The 21,184-nt window shown below is 42.6% G+C and overlaps 1 long non-coding RNA gene across 1 annotated transcript in view; it reads right to left on the reverse strand.

The window, feature by feature from the left end:
- LOC142058717 (uncharacterized) overlaps positions 1–21,184 on the reverse strand; it is a 57,258-nt gene that overhangs the window by 30,544 nt on the left and 5,530 nt on the right. The window contains exons 2-3 of the long non-coding RNA XR_012661091.1: positions 19,588–19,682; positions 18,756–18,844 (exon numbers count right to left, since the gene is read on the reverse strand). This is a non-coding gene — a long non-coding RNA (uncharacterized LOC142058717). The remainder of the gene's footprint in view (positions 1–18,755; positions 18,845–19,587; positions 19,683–21,184) is intronic.

Raw genomic sequence — 21,184 nt, forward strand, 5'->3', positions numbered from 1 at the left:
GGTGATTATTCTCAGAAATATCTCAGCTAAGAGCCAAAATAGACCATTTCCCATGGTCGCAATTGGTGAAATCTTGCTAGTGCTTCAGCATAACCAGAATGGATAAAGAACTGCGGACAATACGCCTATCTATTTTACAGAGAAATTAGGGACTGAGAGATCTAAAACGTAATGATGTCACAGTTGAGGCAATACATCTGATATTATTAAAGGCCACATAGCCTAACATAAGTTTGTTCTAATAAGGCTATAAATCACTGCATCTCTCAACCTTCTCCTTGCTTGGCTATGTTTCTGTAGGGAATTTTTGTTCCCTATCACCCCAAACAAATGAAACGCTTACTGTTGGGAGTCATCAGAATTATTGTTTTAGACAATGTTTCAAGCACATACTTTACAGAATAAAAGCTGTGCTTTCAAACTTCCAAGGCTTCAGTTTACATGAGAAATGGACAAAATTCCATTGTTCTGTGTGTTCAAGTCCCTTACAGTACAGGAAGATCTGAATATGCAACTGAAAAGATAATGTGCATCTCTAACATACAGCTAAATGAAACCAGAAGTAACCCCACACAATGCCCACTGTCCATATATGGGTATTTGCCTGTCTGTTCTTGAAGGTTTATTCAAACTGAAGGAGAGAGTTCTTTTCTACACAGAACTTAAACCCACGTAAGGAAGTTTTAATGCTTTAAACCTTTGTGCTGTATTAATCCTAAAAATAAATAGCACATATCGTAACAGATCGCAGTCTTATGACAGGGGATGAAACTCACCAGGAGATTCAAAGCGGAGTAATTTGAAATACTTCTGTTTTGTTCCAAACCCACACTTTTTCTTCTAAGGCAACTGTTTGGGTTGCGATGCTTCAGACTTCAAAATGAGTGTTATCCCTGCCAGCATCACAACACAGTATCTTTGAGTTGGAGTGTTCCACCATTCACAGGCAGATCAAACTGGTGCTACTTATTCTACCTGACCTTCATGCACAGGCTTCTGATTTTCCCAAGGGCTTGAGGAAGAATCAGGTCTTCTGTTTTTACCTTGGGGGGACAGAAGAGAGCACCTTCTCATTCCAACTAACCTTAGGCCAAAAGACTAAAATTTGACCTTCCCATACAACGTACACTGTTAATGATTACATAGAGGTATACAACTGTTACTACACCAAATATCAGAGGATCATGACTACTAATACCATCCGAGAAATAAGTTTCCTTTAAGATTGGTACTGTATCTAGTTTTTTGTGAGTCAGACTTTCTTTTTTTAACCTCTTACCCTTAACAAGCAGATGTCAACACGTAGTGACTTTTCACCCATGGATCTGTGATCCTCTCCTTCCCATCTCTGTAATAACTACTTAAGGACGCTAACGTAACTGATGCTTTTGCATCTGCACTAGATCAGAGAGCAGAGACACAGCTTTGCTGGCATTTTCTGGAAACAGATGATTCCTCTGACTGAATTTCACTTCCATTAATTACTGTCTACTTCACCATACTCATCTGCAGTTCAGATTGAAGAAGGAAGTTTCTACTGTCTTTGACCTGCTGTGCACCAATGTGATACCAAGGGTTTATTCTCAGGTAGTTTATTTCACTGGTAACTTCAGCTATACCTACTAAATGCACCTTACACCCACACAAGCCCTCTCTGACCCTTTGACTTTCCCTTTATGTCCATATGCCTTTTGTGCAACAACCAGCAGAGTGAAGCTGACAAACAAGCACTTGCACTGAGACACCAGCAGACTGGGTTAGCCTGTAATTTGTATTCTTACACTGTTACTCCAGGATGATTGCATAGCTATTTGCAATGCCATAAAAAGGTACGAGACCAAGCCCTGCCCTTCTTGGTCAGTCATGACCCTGCAATTTGTGGTAGAAACAATCCTAGTATAGTAGAAGGGGTGTGATGGCACCATGCTTAGGTGTTTTTTGTGGGCCAATAAAATGGAGTGAACGAAAACGTTAACCTACAGTGGGAACGAGAAGCGTTGCTGGCAAAGCTCAGCTCTGGCAAATCTTCCAGCTCATTAATCATGTGCTCTCAACCCTGCAGTAAAGACATGTTTTCCTCCCCAGCTATTCTGCATTTAAATATGGCCTTGTCCATGTCCTGCTATGTAACATAGTACCTGGGACTGTTCAGTATGACAGAGGCTTAGCTTAAGGAAAGTATAGTTCTAAGATATTTTGTTCAGCAAAACCATTACCACAATTGCTAGAAATACTCTGGGAGCTTAAAGCTAAATACAAAGACTTTTCTTAAAGAACAGGTTTCATAACTAATTGAAGATGTTTTTTAAAGCAACAGAAATAAGTAATGAAGAGTAATTTAAATGTACGTAGGGACTATTCTTGTTCCTAATAACAAATTAATGACCTTCCAATCATACATCTTTTTATTCATCCATGATTATAACTTTTTATTTTCCTTCTTTTTTATCATATTTCTTCAAACTTTGGAAAAGAAGTTGGAGATGTTGGCAGCTAAAATTAAGTACAGATTTGCGCTGGTTTTGGCTGAGAAGGGGTTAATTCTCCTCACTGTGGGGGTCGGCTACCTTTCCAGCTTCCCGCGCTCTGCCGCGTGGCGTGGCAGGGGGGGCTGGGAGGGGCAGGGCCATGGTGGGGACGGCTGACCCCGACTGGCCAATGGCAGGTTCATTCCATACCATGTGACACCATGATCAATATATTGAGGGGGGGCAGTGGCAGCGCGGGGGCGGCGCGGCGTCGGGTCGGCGAGTGGCTGCGGTGCGTGTGGTTTGTTTCGGCGGTTCGTTCCCCCTCTCCCCTCCCTTCCCCCCTCCCCCGGGGCTTTGCGCCTCTCGTTGTTCTCCTTTACATTGCATTTCTACTGTTGTTTCTTTTAATTTTAATTATTAAACTGTTCTTATCCCAACCCACGAGCGTTACCCTTCTGATTCTCTCCCCCATCTACCGGTGGGGGAGTGAGCGAGCGACCGTGTGGGGCTGAGCTGCCGGCTAAACCACGACAGTCTTTTTGGCGCCCAACGTGGGGCTCAAGGGTTGGAGATAACAACAGCTGCTGGTCACAGCACCATGTTGTCCTTTTTGCAGTTGGTGTTAAAAATCGGTGTTGGTTTGTTGAGTCTGCTGTGTTCTGCTGTGATTAGTAATGTTTTGCCTACAAGATTTGTTACACAAACACTCGTTTTCAGCTTTATCTGGTATTTGGGGTTTTTGCTGAAACTATTACTGTACTTTGGATACCACCTTGTTGAGGCAATTAGCAATTATACCTCCTCCTCTGAGAGATTTTATGTGGAGGAAATACAGAATAGTACCTTTGCAACTTTGTTCTATGATGTCTCTGCCTTTGTTACAACAACGTTTTTGTATCTTGAACATCCTTGGGTGGTTAAGGTGCACTTATTGTTAGTTTTTGGGCATGTTGTTTTGGTTTTGACTAAGCAACTTAAGAATATCACCCAGAAATCTGCCCCGAGGCTTGATAGTTACGAGTGGCAGGGCATGTGGGATAGCATGGGCAAATACCTAGGGCAGTGGGCACCCCCAGTGTTTTGGAGTTTCACCCCCGAACAAGTGCAGAATCCTAAAAAACTAGTAGCATATTTGGAGAAAGTATGTCGTTACGCTGGGAACTCCAGAGAGACACAGTTAACTGCAACATGCTGGGGCCTGGCCCATGCATACCGAACCCTGCTCAACAGTATTCAGTGCCCCCAGGGGGAAGAGAATGTCTCTGGATTGAAATGCAAAGTGACTGGCACTGTAGTCACTCCAGCCCTGACAACAGGCACTGCAGCCACTCAAACCCCCACAACAAGTACCGGAGCTAGCTCAGAAAATAAACCCGTACCAGTATCAGTTGCCCCCATACACAAGATGAAATATTGGAAGCGGACATCAACTCCTTTAGAACGGGATGATGAAGAACCAGGGCCATCGCGGGGAGAGGAGGGAGAAGTAATAAATGAAACAGAGACCACCCGATCCCTGTCCTTAAGCGAGTTGCGAGATATGCGAAAAGATTATAGCCGTCGTTCAGGTGAGGACATTGTCACCTGGCTGATCCGATGCTGGGATAATGGGGCCAGTAGCCTGGAACTAGAGGGAAAAGAAGCCAAACAATTGGGATCCCTTTCTGGGGAAGGGGGCGTTGACAAAGCAATTGGAAAAAAACCACAAGCCCTCAGCCTCTGGAGGCGACTCCTGTCTGGAGTGAAGGAAAGGTATCCCTTTAAAGAAGATGTTACATATCGCCCAGGAAAATGGACAACTATGGAGAAAGGCATCCAGTATCTCAGGGAATTAGCTGTGTTTGAGGTGATTTATGGTGACCTGGACGATCAACGGTCATCCAAAGATCCAGATGAAGCCGAGTGCACACGACCCATGTGGCGGAAGTTTGTACGGAGCGCACCATCTTCGCATGCAAACTCATTGGCAGTGATGTCCTGGAAAGGTGACGAGACACCAACGGCGGCAGAGGTGATAGATAGACTCCAGGATTACGACACAAATATCTCTTCCTCGCTTGTCTCTGCTGTGGAGAAACTATCCCAAGAGGTCCAGCAACTCAAAGAAGATCTGTCCTACTCCCCACCTCGACAGAGCAGTGTCTCAGCTGTTAGGAATAAGCGTCCTTTGGCTCAAAGAAGGGGATACACACCACGGGCCACCCTATGGTTCTACCTGCGTGACCACGGAGAGGACATGATGAGGTGGGATGGCAAGCCTACTTTGACCCTACAGGCACGAGTATATGAACTGCAAGGAAGAACAGTCACTCAGGGAGGATCTTCCAGGAAAGCTGCTGCTCCAGTTTCCAGCGAGCAAGTCCCCAGACAGAGGAGTAGAAGCGCAGATTTTATTTCTAAGTGTAATAGAGAGACTCCTGATTCACATTTACAGGAAGTGAGTTGTGACTGCCATGATCAGGACTAGAGGGGCCCTGCCTCCAGCCGGGTGGAGGAAAGGGATAACCGGGCTTACTGGACTGTGTGGATCCGATGGCCTGGCACGTCCGACCCACAGGAGTATAAAGCTTTAGTGGACACCGGCGCACAGGGCACCTTAATGCCATCAAACTATATAGGGGCAGAACCCATCAGCATTGCTGGAGTGACAGGAGGATCCCAAGAGCTAACTGTATTGGAGGTCGAAGTGAGCCTAACTGGCAATGAGTGGCAGAAGCACCCCATTGTGACTGGCCCAGAGGTTCCGTGCATCCTTGGCATAGGCTACCTCAGGAGAGGGTATTTCAAGGACCCAAAAGGTTACAAGTGGGCTTTTGGTGTAGCTGCCTTGGAGACGGAGGAAACTGAACAGCTGTCTACCTTGCCCGGTCTCTCAAAGGACCCTTCTGTGGTGGGGTTGCTGAAGGTCAAAGAACAACAGGTGCCAATCGCCACCACAACAGTGCACCGGCGACAATATCGCACCAACAGAGACTCTCTGATCCCCATTCATAAACTCATTCACCAACTGAGGAGCCAAGGAGTCATCAGTAAGACCCACTCACCCTTTAACAGTCCCACATGGCCAGTCCGGAAGTCTAATGGAGAGTGGAGACTAACAGTAGACTATCGTGGCCTGAATGAAGTCATTCCACCGTTGAGTGCTGCTGTGCCAGACATGCTAGAACTTCAATACGAACTGGAGTCAAAGGCGGCCAAGTGGTATGCCACAATTGATATTGCTAATGCATTCTTCTCAATCCCTCTGGCAGCAGAGTGCAGGCCACAGTTTGCTTTCACATGGAGGGGCATCCAGTACACCTGGAATCGACTGCCCCAGGGGTGGAAACACAGTCCTACCATTTGCCGTGGACTGATTCAGACTGTACTGGAACAGGGAGAAGCTCCAGAACACCTTCAATACATTGATGACATCATTGTGTGGGGCAACACAGCAGAAGACGTTTTTGAGAAAGGAGAGAAAATAGTCCAAATCCTTCTGAAGGCTGGTTTTGCCATAAAACAAAGTAAGGTGAAGGGACCCGCACGAGAAATCCAGTTCTTAGGAATCAAATGGCAAGATGGTCATCGTCAGATCCCCAAGGATGTGACCAACAAGATAGCAGCCATGTCTCCACCAACTAGCAAAAAGGAAACACAAGCTTTCTTGGGTGTTGTGGGTTTTTGGAGAATGCATATTCCAAATTACAGTCTGATCGTGAGCCCTCTCTATCAAGTGACCCGGAAAAAGAATGATTTCAAATGGGGCCCGGAGCAATGACAAGCCTTTAAACAGATTAAACGAGAAATAGTTCACGCAGTAGCTCTTGGGCCAGTCCGGGCAGGACAAGATGTAAAAAATGTGCTCTACACTGCAGCCGGGGAGAATGGCCCTACCTGGAGCCTCTGGCAGAAAGCACCAGGGGAGACCCGGGGTCAACCCCTAGGGTTTTGGAGTCGGGGATACAGAGGGTCTGAAGCCCGCTATACTCCAACTGAAAAAGAGATATTGGCAGCATATGAAGGGGTTCGAGCTGCTTCAGAAGTGGTTGGTACTGAAGCACAGTTGCTCCTGGCACCCCGACTGCCAGTGCTGGGCTGGATGTTCAAAGGAAACATCCCCTCTACACACCATGCAACTGATGCTACGTGGAGTAAATGGGTTGCACTGATCACCCAGCGGGCTCGAGTAGGAAACCCCAGTCGCCCAGGAATCTTGGAAGTGATTATGGACTGGCCAGAAGGCAAAGATTTTGGATTATCACCAGAGGAGGAGGTGACACGTGCTGAAGAAGCACCACTGTATAACAAACTGCCAGAAGATGAGAAGCAATATGCCCTGTTCACTGATGGGTCCTGTCGCCTTGTGGGAAAGCACCGGAGATGGAAGGCTGCTGTATGGAGCCCTACACGACAAGTGGCAGAAACTGCTGAAGGAGAAGGTGAATCGAGCCAGTTTGCAGAGGTAAAGGCCATCCAGCTGGCCTTAGAGATCGCTGAACGGGAAAAGTGGCCAGTGCTCTATCTCTATACTGACTCCTGGATGGTGGCAAATGCCTTGTGGGGCTGGCTGCAGCAATGGAAGCAAAGCAACTGGCAGCGCAGAGGCAAACCCATCTGGGCTGCCACATTGTGGCAAGATATTGCTGCCCGGGTAGAGAAACTGGTTGTAAAGGTACGTCATGTGGATGCTCACGTCCCCAAGAGTCGGGCCACTGAAGAACATCGAAACAACCAGCAGGTAGATCAGACTGCCAAGATTGAAGTGGCTGAGGTGGATCTGGACTGGCAGCATAAGGGTGAACTATTTCTAGCTCGGTGGGCCCATGACACCTCAGGCCATCAAGGGAGAGATGCAACATACAGGTGGGCTCGTGATCGAGGGGTGGACTTGACCATGGATATTATTGCACAGGTTATCCACGAATGTGACACATGCGCTGCAATCAAGCAAGCGAAGCGGGTAAAGCCTCTGTGGTATGGGGGACGATGGCTGAAATATAAACATGGGGAGGCCTGGCAAATTGACTATACCACGCTCCCACAGACCCGCCAAGGCAAGCGCCATGTGCTTACAATGGTAGAAACAACGACTGGCTGGCTGGAAACATATCCTGTCCCCCACGCCACTGCCCGCAACACTATCCTGGGTCTTGAGAAACAAGTCCTGTGGCGACATGGCACCCCAGAGACAACTGAGTCAGACAACGGGACTCATTTCCGAAATAGCCTCATAGACACCTGGGCCAAAGAGCACGGCATTGAGTGGGTGTATCACATCCCCTATCACGCACCAGCCTCTGGGAAAATTGAACGGTACAATGGACTGTTAAAAACTACACTGAGAGCAATGGTGGGGTGGGACATTCAGGCACTGGGATACACATCTAGCAAAAGCCACGTGGTTAGTCAACACAAGGGGATCTGCCAGTCGAGCTGGCCCTGCCCAGTCAGAAATCCTACATACTGTGGAAGGGGATAGAGTCCCTGTAGTGCACACAAAAAGTATGCCGGGCAAAACAGTCTGGGTTCTTCCTGCCTCCGGCAAAGGCAAACCCATTCATGGGATTGCTTTTGCTCGAGGACCTGGGTGCACTTGGTGGGTGATGCGGGAGGATGGAGAAATCCTATGTGTGCCTCAAGGGGATTTGATTTTGGGTGAAAACAGTCAATGAACTGAATGGCACAATGTGAACTGCTATATAATACTGTGTGTCACCTCTGTGTTGTATCAATGATATCAGAGTACGAGCCTCCCAACCCATGGAAGATCAACTATGAAACAAGCCGTGCAGCAGTGATGGAACGATGACTGACTCGGTATGCAGCAACCCAACGCCACACACCATCTCTCCCACCCGGAAAGACTGATACAACAGATGGAGCCCAGAGTCATGGACTGGGTGAACTAAGTGGACATTTTAATGGACATTTTACAGGGAAGGTCCATGAACTAAGGGAATGATGTCTGTGTATTATGTTAAAGGATGGGAAGGGGAGGGGTGGTGGTTGGTACGGTTGTATTGCATCATATGGGACCTGGGCATGGTGTAAATGGTATGGAATAAGGGGTGGAGAATGTGCTGGTTTTGGCTGAGAAGGGGTTAATTCTCCTCACTGTGGGGGTCAGCTACCTTTCCAGCTTCCTGCGCTCTGCCTCGTGGCGTGGCAGGGGGGGCTGGGAGGGGCAGGGCCATGGTGGGGGCGGCTGACCCCGACTGGCCAATGGCAGGTTCATTCCATACCATGTGACACAATGACCAATATATTGAGGGGGGGCAGTGGCAGCGCGGAGGCGGCGCGGCGTCGGGTCGGCGGGCTGCGAGCGGCTGCGGCGCGTGCGGTTTGTTTCGGCGGTTCGTTCCCCCTCTCCCCTCCATTCCCCCCTCCCCCGGGGCTTTGCGCCTCTCGTTGTTCTCCTTTACATTGCATTTCTACTATTGTTTCTTTTAATTTTAATTATTAAACTGTTCTTATCCCAACCCACGAGCGTTACCCTTCTGATTCTCTCCCCCATCTACCGGTGGGGGAGTGAGCGAGCGACTGTGTGGGGCTGAGCTGCCGCTAAACCACGACAAGATTGCATAAAAGGTCCACACCAAGCCATCAAATATATAGGACAAATAAAGGTAAGTTAATGCAGTTATACGAAAGCTGAATCTGTCCAGAATTCTGTCTTTTTTAACATTTTTCATCCTTCTCTATTGTGTGACTGATCTAAACAAATAAAGATAGCATCATTAGGTGTGTGATTCTACAAGAAAAATATAATAATGCTCACAAAATATATGGCTATCTTAACTGAAGAAACAAATCAGGCAGAAAGCAATTTATGAAGGAAGTTAAAAGGCATAAAAAAGGTCTGCTGGAACAAGTTGTTTGTGAAAAGGTAGAAAAAAGTTTCATTAATTTCATTCTGCCTGTGTACAGAGATCATTAAAGGAGACATTAGTCAAAAAATTAAGTTACAAGTTTTGTCCCATCTCTCACTTTTATTGAAAAGACAAAACATGACCAAAAGCTTTCAAAGCTGATGATAGCATCTCAGACCTGCTTCCTATCACATCATACTCAAGATTACTGAATGATGCAACAATCTTTCATCTAAAATTTTTGTGATAGAAAGGTTTAGCAGTAACACCTTCTTTCTTCTCTAAGCATTTAATCAAACCCTTGCAACAAGTGGTCCTCAAGTATTGCCAAGAATCTTTTGTGCCAGTCATTACCATCCCTCAATGAAAATTTTTTAAGAAACATATTAAATATGAGTAGTAGAATTGTCAGTATTAACACAGGGCAGACTCCAGAAAACAGAACTGGATTTTCCATTGCCCTAACCATCGTGGAAAATGGCTGACAGTCTCAGAGAGTCATAAGACAAGTATTTTTGCTACATTATTTCTTATTATCATAATTAAGTATATAAAGCCCGATAAGAAAAAACACACACACACAAAAAAAACCCAGCAACAAGTTCTTACAGAAGAAAGGGGGTATCAGTACTATAAAGTACATGCAAACAGTTTCTTTCAGGGCAGGAAAGGCAGGGAGGGAAAGAAAGAGAATGAATGACAATGGTAAAGCTTATTCCAGTAAAAATCTAAACATACTACAAAATAAAGGGTGGGTAATTCTGGTCAGTCTAGCAGGGAACAGTGATCCTTTAAAGGTTAGACTACAGTGTGCAAAGTTTTGCCTATGTTTATGGGCTAAATCAGATGCTAAGCACTACTGAAATGCTGGAGATCTAAGACAATACCCCAACAGTGGCTGATACTTTCCAAATAATTGAGAACAGCTTTTCTGCTAGGCAGGTGTTCAGCTGTACTTGAAGTTTACTTATTTCTTCTTAAAAAAAAGAAATTAAAAAATCCTCACTTTGAACACACCACTCAATGTTCTCTCTTTGCTTCCTAACAAAGTAAGCTTCGTTTTTCCAGGCAGTTGATCTATCAGGCTTTGTAGTCCTTAATTGCATTTTAGACAGACACTCTGTGATGCACTCTGTGTGGTGAAACAGAATACACATCGTGAGATGTTCTCACTATATATAAAGAAATGCTGTTCTAACGTAACCTGCTGATTAGTACCTCCACAGACAGCAAGAAGCTATTCTCTAATGCCAGGGGAAAAGATAGGAAGGGAGGAACTATATGGCTGTACAACAGAGAACAAGAAGAAAGCCATTAGGCCTCTTCATAGAGCTCCTGAAATAGAAAACTCACTAAAAAGAGGTGCCGTGGCTTTTGGATACTCTGAAAACAAAAGGTATTTTGCGTGTGCACCTAGGGCTATTTTGTATTCTACCTCCCTATATTCTGCTCAAGGAAGACTGCCTACACAAATGCTGAGATAACAATAGGATCATAGCAGAGAGGAGAGTGTTCACCACTCAGGCTCAAGAGGAAACCAAAGCATAATACTAAGCAGAAACTGTAGCCCAAGTTCTGCACTCAGTGTGTCTGGCCCAGTGCAGCAACAGTAACAGCTGCAGCCCATGTGCTCCTAGTTCATACCTTTAGAAGAGTACAACCTAATCCACATTTTCAGACTAGAACTTCTGCTGATATGACTCATATTTTGTGGATCTGCATTCTGTCAGGCCAGCAGCGATAGATTAGCTGGGAAGCACAGCAAGAAGATACTTGTGTATGAAAAACACCATGGTGAAATAAATTTTGTCATAGAAAAAATTGAGTTAACCTGAAATCCCAAAACACCTTCCTTTCCTATAGAAGGATCTTAGAAAGATTAGTCTGTAGCGAATGAGAAGTTAAGCCTTTGCTAGCATTGCTAAGGTGGCCTTCTAGAGGGTGCTTCAGAACAAGGGTTAATCTAGCCTCTGTCAATTTACTCATACTCTGTTATAATAAAACACCTTGCTAACCACAACAGGAACTGTCCCTCCCTGATAATATAGCACAGCTGCAACACATCGAAAGATACAAGAAATGGAACATTACTCACTACAAACAGTCGAGCTCTTCCCAAAATTCACTCTTTTAGGTGACTCAATTCCCTTAGATGTATTATTCCAACAGACACAATATCCCTCTTCAAACAGTAGAGCTCAAAGCTCTGCTTTCTAAATACAGAAAGGACTTCAAATTCAGTTGAGTACAGTAGGATGCTATGATGGAGACAATTACCATGATTTCCAGATGTTTTCCAGCAGCTCTGGAGACAGTTTTCCAGTGACTGAATGAAGATACAATGAGAATCTTCTGTGAAAAATGGAAACTGAAACAATACCATGAACTCTCAGTAAAGGCCTCACACAGTTTCATGGCAGATTAGCAGCAAAGTCACTTTAAGCAGCTGGAGCTGGGTCATCTGTTGTGCCCATGTGTGGCAACGGACAGAACTCGTCACTTCTACTGGAACAACTATTCATAGAGCTGTGCTGTAAAGAGGATCAGTGACAAGATCCAACTTAATTTTTTTTTTTTTTTTAAATCCATAAAGAAAACCACACACACACTTTACACACGTCCTTTTTGTGGTGGTTTCAACAGTCCAGTATGGAACACTACATAAACAAACCCTGCAACACATGCGAATAGCTGCTCAACGGAGGTGAGAACAAGAAAGATAACTGTTAGGAGAGGTCTGCCAAGTCAGTAGCTCATGAAACAACAACTCTACCCAGATCAGCAAAAGTTGATATTGTTACACCAAAGGCATAAACTAGCTAATATTATTATCCTAAGTGATGGGCATTAGATGTTGTCTTACTCTACAGTTCTTCCACTGTAATAGTGAGGATAAGTAATTTATTTTAGTTCCTAAAGAAGACTCTGGGAACTGGGATGGATTCTGGAGGTGAGAGGTCCTAGATCACGCAGAAGAGAGAAGGTAAGGATTTTTCACTTTCTGTTTCCAACAGGCAGTAAAAAAGCCCCTTTCCAGCTGAGATCTTCCGATCTTAGCTGCACATGGTTTGCAATATTAAATGGTGGACACCTGATTTAAGGGAGTAAGGAGTACAGGCACAGCACAAAGTATCTCATTTCGTAACAAACTTCATGATCTCTGCTGCCCAAGTTCACAGCCTCACCTGACCAGAAAGTACTGAACCTGCGAGACCACATATTTGGTTTTCTGAAAGACAATATTCTCAGCAGAGAATGGGATAAAAACCACCAGCTCATCCCCATATTCTGACTAGACCTCTGAAAATTACAGCCTCCATAACACCAAAGTCACAGGGGCTGGTTTGTCAGTGAGTATTACGGAAAGTTACCAACTCCCCAATAACTTCTTAATTCCTGGCTTTAATATGTCCCAAACCAACCATTGCAATAAATGTGTGGTCTGAGGGGCACAAGGCATAACGCTTCCCTTTTATTCTTTTACCTCTTTTGCTCCAGCTAATAATGTTGTTGAATGTGGTTAGTGACACTGGCACTTTACCTCAGAAAACTATAATTTAAAAGCACACTTGTGTTTTTCATTCTCTTCCCTCCTCTAGGAACGGATTCTGTGGAGAGCAGAGCTAAAAACTGCTTTCATGTTGTTACTCAAAGGTTTTGGGGCAAAGTGACAAAAAGGAAAGCATATGGCAACTCTAGTAAAGCAATTAGTTTCTACAAAAGTTTGGGTTTGGCCCCATTCTCCGCCCCCCGGGCTAATTTCCATCCCTTCTATACTGTCCATACCTGTTATAGTACTTTTCTATCAAAACATGAACAGGGCAAGACTGAAAGCAGCTGCATTGTCACTAAAGGTATCTCTATCAAGATATACAGGGAAGAGAAGAGGGCATCACGAATCTTAAAGATAATGATAGCACAGAAATAACTCTTGTTCCTGAAGTACAGGCCTTCAGCAGAGATGACAGGGGAAGTCTTTCTTTCATGTATTAAGAACATGAAGAGTTTCAAATGTTTTGTTTCAGCTGCTGCAGAACATGAGAAAAGGTGGGAGCTAGAGAGAGAAATTCTCCCACCCAGACTTAAGCTGTCAGAATGGAAATGAAGAGAAGAAATCAAAGAAAAAAGAACCCATGATAATATCATATGACTCACAAGCTCTAACAAACTGCCTTCAGAAATACCATCGGGTAGGGTAAAGGCTCTTTTCAATTTACACATCCCAAGATTACTGCAAAAGGAAACACCAATGTTTTCCTCCAAATCTTTAAGGAGAAAGAGCTTCATGTTTTTGCAGCTGCACTTGCCAGAACACTGTTCCCACCAGTCCCTTGGTTCTTTCCTCAGATGTCCCATAGTTCAGATTCTTTTAAGGATAACTGTTGAAACCTCATATTAGGCCCCAGAACACAGAGACATAACCCATGTCTTAAGAGACTTCAAATGATTCTCCTATCTTGCAGTTGGTATAGCTCCTGCTATACAACACTGCCAAAAAGAACCCAACACAGCACAGTGACCAAGTCAAAAACATGAACTTCTTTATGTTTATTTTTCTACTTCAGGATGCAGAAGCTGTCAAAAGTATACACACTCTGTTCAAAGCAGCAGATGGGTACACATGCCTTGAATTTAGAAGTTGCTCACATGGACCTATGTCGGAGGCTTTTAGAAGTCCTTTCACAAAGCTGAGAACATCAGAGCAAGGCTCAACACCTACAAAGAGAATATTTTTCTTTTGTTCTCCCTGGCAACGTTAAGCACGTTCCTGTCAGTGCTCACAGACAGCCTTGCAGTATTCACCCCCATAATAAGGTTGTACCTCATTAAAGAGAGAAGTAAGACAAAGCAGCCCTGCAGGCCAGTTATCTTGACCATGCCTTTTGCTTAACTCTGCCTGCAGAAGCAGTCAACCTAGTAAAAGACTAAGAATATGAATACAGATGGGCTAAATTTAAGGGGGGGAGGGGTAGGAATATTACAAGATGAACTAGACATGTCTCTTACTTGCTATCAATTTTTTTCCTTTGTACCTAATCCAATTGAATAAAAAAAAATTAAAGGATCATGAAAAAAATACCCGCAATACCTATGGAGTACTACCCCTGCACATTAAGTTAACTAAGCTTTCTCTGATCTATAATGCTGGCCTAACACTTCACACCTGTAAAGACACTCCAACATCTTAAAAAAGAGACTTGTTTACTGTGCTGACCTATACTCTACAAGCTTGTAAAAAGTAATCAGTATTTTGCAGCAATTAAGACCATACACCGTACATAGCACAAACAACAGTAACATTCTTCATTGCAGGTCTGTTCTGTTTGAAATAAAAAAAGGTTGGAAGCACTCCACCTCCAGATTGCGCTGAAGTCACTTTGAAACTCTCACAGGCTAACATTTGCCTTAGAAATAACGATTTCAAAATCAAAATAGCCTTGGTTGCCTCTGCAGCATGAACTGTACATAAATGCAGTTCAGTAGCACAGCACATGTGACATGTTGGCAACCTTAAAACAGGTGTCAGACAGGAATACCACTCTTACTAGCAGGGACTTCTTCTTCATTCTAAGATCCATTTCACAGGTAATGCAACCAAAATAGTTCACTCTATAGCCCCACAAAGCACTCCAGGAGGTTTAGTCAGCGTGTGATGATGGACACACCCTTCCTTCAAGGACTAAAGATAGGAGACTGTTAAGGACTCCTAAAACAGATTTGGTGAGTGATGTAGTACTACTCGCCATCAGAGACATTTTATTAGCTCAAGGTTTCCCTGCAGTCATTTAACCCAATGATATCTGAGTCCTCCTTAACTACTTGCCTTGAGCATAGCTAATGATTATGTGATTAATCTGTATAACCCTTGATTCTAAACAACTCTTGTCAACTCTTGTTGACAAGAGCAGTTGACAAAATTGCTTTCCTAGCTCCTCCACACACAGCAAGTGCAAGTCATGCAAAATAAAATCTTAGAAGGCAGTGGCAAGGTCATCTGAGCCTTCTGTATCACTTAATTCTAAGTATATATACTAATCCAGCCAGAACAGCAGAAGATGTCTTTGCTTTCTTCAAAAAAGAAAGTGAAACTTGACCCTTGCTTCAAACAAATGGCAGCAGGTTATACACCTGGTAAAATGTTCCAAAATTAAACTTCAAATGGTAATGAATCCGGAGTTTTACATGGAATCATTTACCAAGCCAGGTTTTAGCAGAATCGAAGGGCTTTAAACAAAACAAATCAAAGGGCTTTAAACAAAAAACCCCCAAACAAACAGAAATATCACCACAAACCAAAAAGCCCACCTGGTGAAGCCCCTGTTTTTAAGCTTTTTCATAAAACTTGTGGAACTTCTTAGCTTGTTGACAGCACAGACTGCATTAATCTGGGCTTTCCACTGTTCTTTGAAAGGGTACACCAAGATTAAATTTTCAGTAAACCACAGCTGGTGCATTTGCAAATGAACAGCCAAAACACATATGAAGAGAATTATTCCTTTTAATCCCCTGCATAGTATCTATTTCCTTCTCTGATAGTGGAGAACACTGATCTCAGCTTTTGTAAAAATTTATGCACCATGCCTAAAACTCCTGGTGGTATTGAAAGTTCCACTGCTTAGCTGCAATTAACTGTGATTCCAACTGTCCCAAATAATCCTGAGAATAAGCCCTGCATTCTGTTATGATTGCCTCTCCTGCTTATGTGCCAATAGATAAAGAGTATTTGAGAGCAGCATGGGGAGAAGAAAGAAAAAACCCATTCAAAGTACACAAAAAGAAAACACAGATTCATCACCTATTTCCCTGCAATATTCACATTTTTCTTTTGCTTTTTATGCTCAATAAAAATATGAAAGTAGAACTAAAGAAAGAAGCATGTAATTTGCAACAGTAGTATTAGAGAAAAATTACTTATTTCTAAGCATCTCTATTTACCAAACCACTGCTTCCACACAGTGGTACTGTAGAACACCAGGACAGTGGAATGAAAAAGTAGATAATTTAACTAAAGATTGTCCCAAAGCATCTCAGTTATTTTCCTAGACACTACTTCCCGTAAAGAGTATCCTTGCAGAAACCCCCAAGATAGAGGTCTGTGTTTAACTTCTATTGTACAAGAAGAAAGTAGGATAAGGTGGTAGAACACTGGAAAGGTACATAATATTGTCCTAAATAAATCTTCTGACAAGTCCAAAATGGAAAGAGAATAATAATATAACTGGGCAGAAACTCTCCCATTCTGGGGATTAGCTCTGATTTTATTCCTTAGTGGGCAAACTGCTCAGCTCTTATTGACCTGTATTTTTACTGCTGACAGATGAAGTTGACATCACTTATAAGGCAGGCTTGAGAATCCACTTTCAGGCATTTAATTTCATAAGCCATCTAGCTGAAAGGTGGTTGCAGTGAATTTGCAACTGTGCACAAAGGTCTAGACAATATAGATTTAATTTTGAATCCTTTTCTAGCATACGCATACCTACATTCATTTTATAAAAAGTGATTTTTTCATTACTTTAAGCAAAGGTGTTCCTGCTACTTAATTTTGATCTACACATTTGAATTTTAGATGCTGTCTGATAAAAAGTAATTTTTATTCAGCAAAGAACTCTCTCAGAAAGGTTTTCTGGACATTGCTCCATTCAGAACAGTGTCAAAAGGGCACAGACTTAAAGAATCTTTTCCCACAAGGTGTGTCCCTTCCTGGGCTGTCATCCAACAGATGCATGAGAAACACCCACTGACCACAGAAGAGACTAGCATAAGGGACAAAGGTGACAGCTGTACAAACATATTTTCGATGCCAGGTTTATCCAGGACAGTGAAATGCTTGGTTCTTAACCTTCTTAAGCCATCATACATAAGTCTCCCACTCTGTTTCCAAGAAAAATCAAAGGCAGAGCACTCCAATATCTGACTTCAGAGAAAAGCCAAACATCTTATAAAATGAAGAAGCTGGATTTTGCCTGTGGCAAGTTTTACAAAACCTCTTTACACTGCTTAAAAGGCTGGTTTTGTTTTTGTTTTCTGTGTTTCTACCTCTTGGCTCTTGCTTGGAAATACTTGGGCAGATCTCAGTTTTAGCATTCAAATTACAAAGTATCCATGGTGTGTTTGACACAGCTCCAAGACAGCAACGTCACGCAGGCTACCCTGTGCTGCAGAATGGCACAGTCACCAGAATCTGCCAGGACACAGGCCGCAACTTCTCTCCAATAGTGATTCAGAGCAGAAAGAAGATCAGAAAGATGTAACCTAGCAGGGTGAAGCTTTTTAGTGTACAAGGGAAAATAAGCTAACTCATTAAATAAATGAAGACAGAAGGAATTCATTTAATACAGAAATGGGGACTCCCTTTGGTGCCTGGCTCATCAATAACAAAGAAATAACTGATGAGTTAGAATTGGGTAACGCCAAAAAAGACCCTGACTTGCTTGGGTATTTATTAATCAGTGACGTGTGTTAACATTTGGCCTACATCAAGATTAATTTCAAAACCAATTGCTTGAAGGGGTCTGCAAGTAACAGAAGGGATTTTTCAGTCATCTGAATACAGTCAACCTTGTCCTTCTTTATTTCTTTTACATTAAAGACCTTCAGATTGTCTGTGAACTAGACTACAGGAATCAACAGAACTGGAGCAAAAAATTCTGCTGCCTTCCACTAGAACAAGTCCAGGACAATTCATGAGTATGCAGACAGGTTTACACACTGAGACTGATGCAGATTACAAGAACATACTTATAGCACAGACTGTGACTCTATGGTTCTAGTCTAGGGTTTTCCTGAACTGCACTGCTTAAAACAATGTCACTTCATATAAGACTAAAAAACCAAGTAGATTTGAACAGAAAATAAGGTACACAGCAAGGCTGGTCAGGAATTCCTCAAAGAAATACTAAGACTTCTAACCTGATGTCGGAAAACCCTCTTCTATCTGGATGATGGCACTGGTGCCACTTTTCTGGCCATTAGTGAGAGTCACTGCAGCATACCTTGAGGTGTCAACAACTGCTTGAATCAGCCAGCAGCAGTGACAGAAAAAATATTTTATTGTGTGATGAAAGGGAAGCACAGGCATAAAGACCTAAGAAGTCTGGATTGCAGAGATGATGGGGCTCTGGCAGCTTTTTTCAGGTCCAAGGACACCCTCAATCACCATGGCCAGACCATTCTAGACAAAGCAAGCAGCTGAGCAGGCAGTGGGAAGATAAACGCTGCAGGTATAAAACTGCTTTCAGGTGCAGCAGCAACTGCTGTTCCTCAACCCAAATAAGGCTTCTGATTACTCCTCATTTAAGTATGTGCTCCATTTAAGCTAGAGTCTATTTCTCAGGTGAGAGGAGGCTTTAAGACCTGCAAGGCTTAACATTTGGCAAATCTTCTGGATTTCTCAGCTCAAGGTATAAACAAAATGTAAATACCAACTTACCTGATACTAACTGGTATTTTCCTGTAATTGTCACATTGCTTGCATTGTGCCTCAATCACAGTATAATGTATCCACATGAAACCAGGAACCTGGTTTAAAAAAAACCAACCCCAAGAATTACACCTGAGTCAGCATCATAAACCAGTCTGAATCATTATGAGACAAACAAGGAAGTTAGGAAACTCTGTACGACAGGTATTTTCATTGGGAATTTCCTCTTTCATATCACTTGAGGTATTTTAAATCATTTCTTGTTGCAGAAACTGATTAGAGGAACACTGACAGAAAATTAAGCATTCTTCAAAGTTAGGTATTATATTAATAGTAACAAACGACAATATCCTCTAAACTCAATCTCTTGACTGTTGGCATATATAGTGATAGAAACATCTTGATACATTCATAATCAAACACATTAAACCCTTTTGAAAAACTGCACCCATGCACAGGCACAGAAGACAATACAAAACTTTCATGGCCATTTAGACAGGCTAAAGAAAAATGTATTCATTTTCATCTGATTGAAGTTCATAAGTAATTCCCACCAACCCTAAACACTCAAGGGGAAGAATAACCAATTTCCCTACTGAGTCCTGTTTCAATAGGTTATAGAAACCAGATGAAAACACCAGTTTTTATAATCACTGACCTAATCAAATGTTTCTGGCAGACTCTGTAGCAAGTGAAGGACTATAAAAAGAATACTTTAGTGTTCTTTGAAAAGTGTACGAGCAAGAAGAAATGAGAATTTTGGTGACTTGCTCTAGATATTTGTGTAATAAATTTTGTCTAGACAATAGTTAGGAGAAAGAATGCTTTTGTTATTCCCCACCTTTGTCCTTTAAATGGAAGTACAAGAAATAACCATCATTCACACTCAGTTTATTCTTGAGGAATCCTAGAGCTGGCACTTTCAGTACGAAGACCCTAAAGTAGGCAAATGGACAGATCACAGTTAATGTAAAGAAAAAAAAGGCAGTGCCACGTTCCTTTTAAAAGCATTCCCATGTAAAAGACCCAACCATCTGTATCAGTAGCATCCAGGCCTGTGATGTTCCTGCAAGATATTCTGGGTTTTATAATTTTTCACCTGAAAGAAACTACTTCCTTGCCTGGAAGAAAACACTTCAAATCCCCAGCCAGCAAAATCCATTAAAGAAGGGCCATATAGACAGTCTCAGATCGTTCTAGCTTGACCTGGATTTTCTCTGCCCTAGTCTGTAGATTTATCCCAGATCTCTCCCTACAACCTTATCAAGACATTGATATCAACTTTACTCCTTACCTGCCTCCTTCATCCATTATGGTCACTCACCTGTTCCCTTACCAAAGGGCAACCTTCCCTTTTTATTTATATAATCCTCTCCCAAATAAATGTACATCTCAAATTGGAGAAGCTATAATATTAGCAAGCCCACTCGGTGCCATTCATTATCTTAGTCACTTCACTATACATTCTACTCTTCCCTTCCCCTTTACAGTTATCGTGTCTTTTCAAGTATTTTCTGAGTTTACACAGGGTTGGGTAAAAAAGACTCTTTCAGGCACAACTACAGTAAAAATAATATTAATAACTGAAGATTTTTTTCCTCCCAAAAACTTAGGTCTCAAATTTAAATGATCGCATGAGAATGTCAGCTGTCACTGAAAATAAGTTTCTAGCTACCACATCTGCAAGATAAAAGCATAAAGCTGACCCAAACACACTCCAAAGTTTCAGAAAATAAAGAAACCCCTGCTTTTCATATTTTTTAGGCAATTTTTTTAGCCTTGGTTTCTAAAACTTGAACAGTGAAATTATCAGCTCTGACACTGTGCCTGTTTCAAGCTGAAATTTGGCAGTCATTTGGCAATAACTGTGATAGCAAATACCACAGAAAACAATCACAATCAAAATATGTTCTTCCACACATCCATAAAAGCTCACAAGGATTGAATGCAGGATCATATAAAATCATGATTTTTTTTCCTTTGCTATTTCAAACATATTTCTTCTGCTCATAGTAAAACACAAACAGAAAATAAAAGGGGCAACATGAGTGGTTAGGAAACCAAGTGTAGTTTGCAAAGAACGTAACAGGGTTAGAAAAACTGTAGCATTTCTTGTTAAACAGTCACCTTGCTTCTTATTTATGAGGTTTGGGTTTTACTTGAACTATTCAGGAAAGAGTTTTGTGGAATAGCAGCTGATCACAAGTGGAAGGGATGGAACACAAGCATATGTAACACGTGCCCTAACTGCAAGAAAGACCAATGATCTCCCTTCAGCTCTTCTGTGCACTATCAAATGAAAAGAACAATGTTAAAACTATTATTGCAGACTCACTGAAGGAAAATATTTCATGCCATTCTCCAAAACCTTATTTAACAACTAAGAAAAAAATCCCAGTAACAGTCAGAATCTCAGAAAGCTTGGAAAGAGCATAGGA

The sequence above is a fragment of the Phalacrocorax aristotelis genome, chromosome 6 (genome assembly GCF_949628215.1).
Source record: "Phalacrocorax aristotelis chromosome 6, bGulAri2.1, whole genome shotgun sequence".
NCBI lineage: Eukaryota > Metazoa > Chordata > Aves > Suliformes > Phalacrocoracidae > Phalacrocorax > Phalacrocorax aristotelis.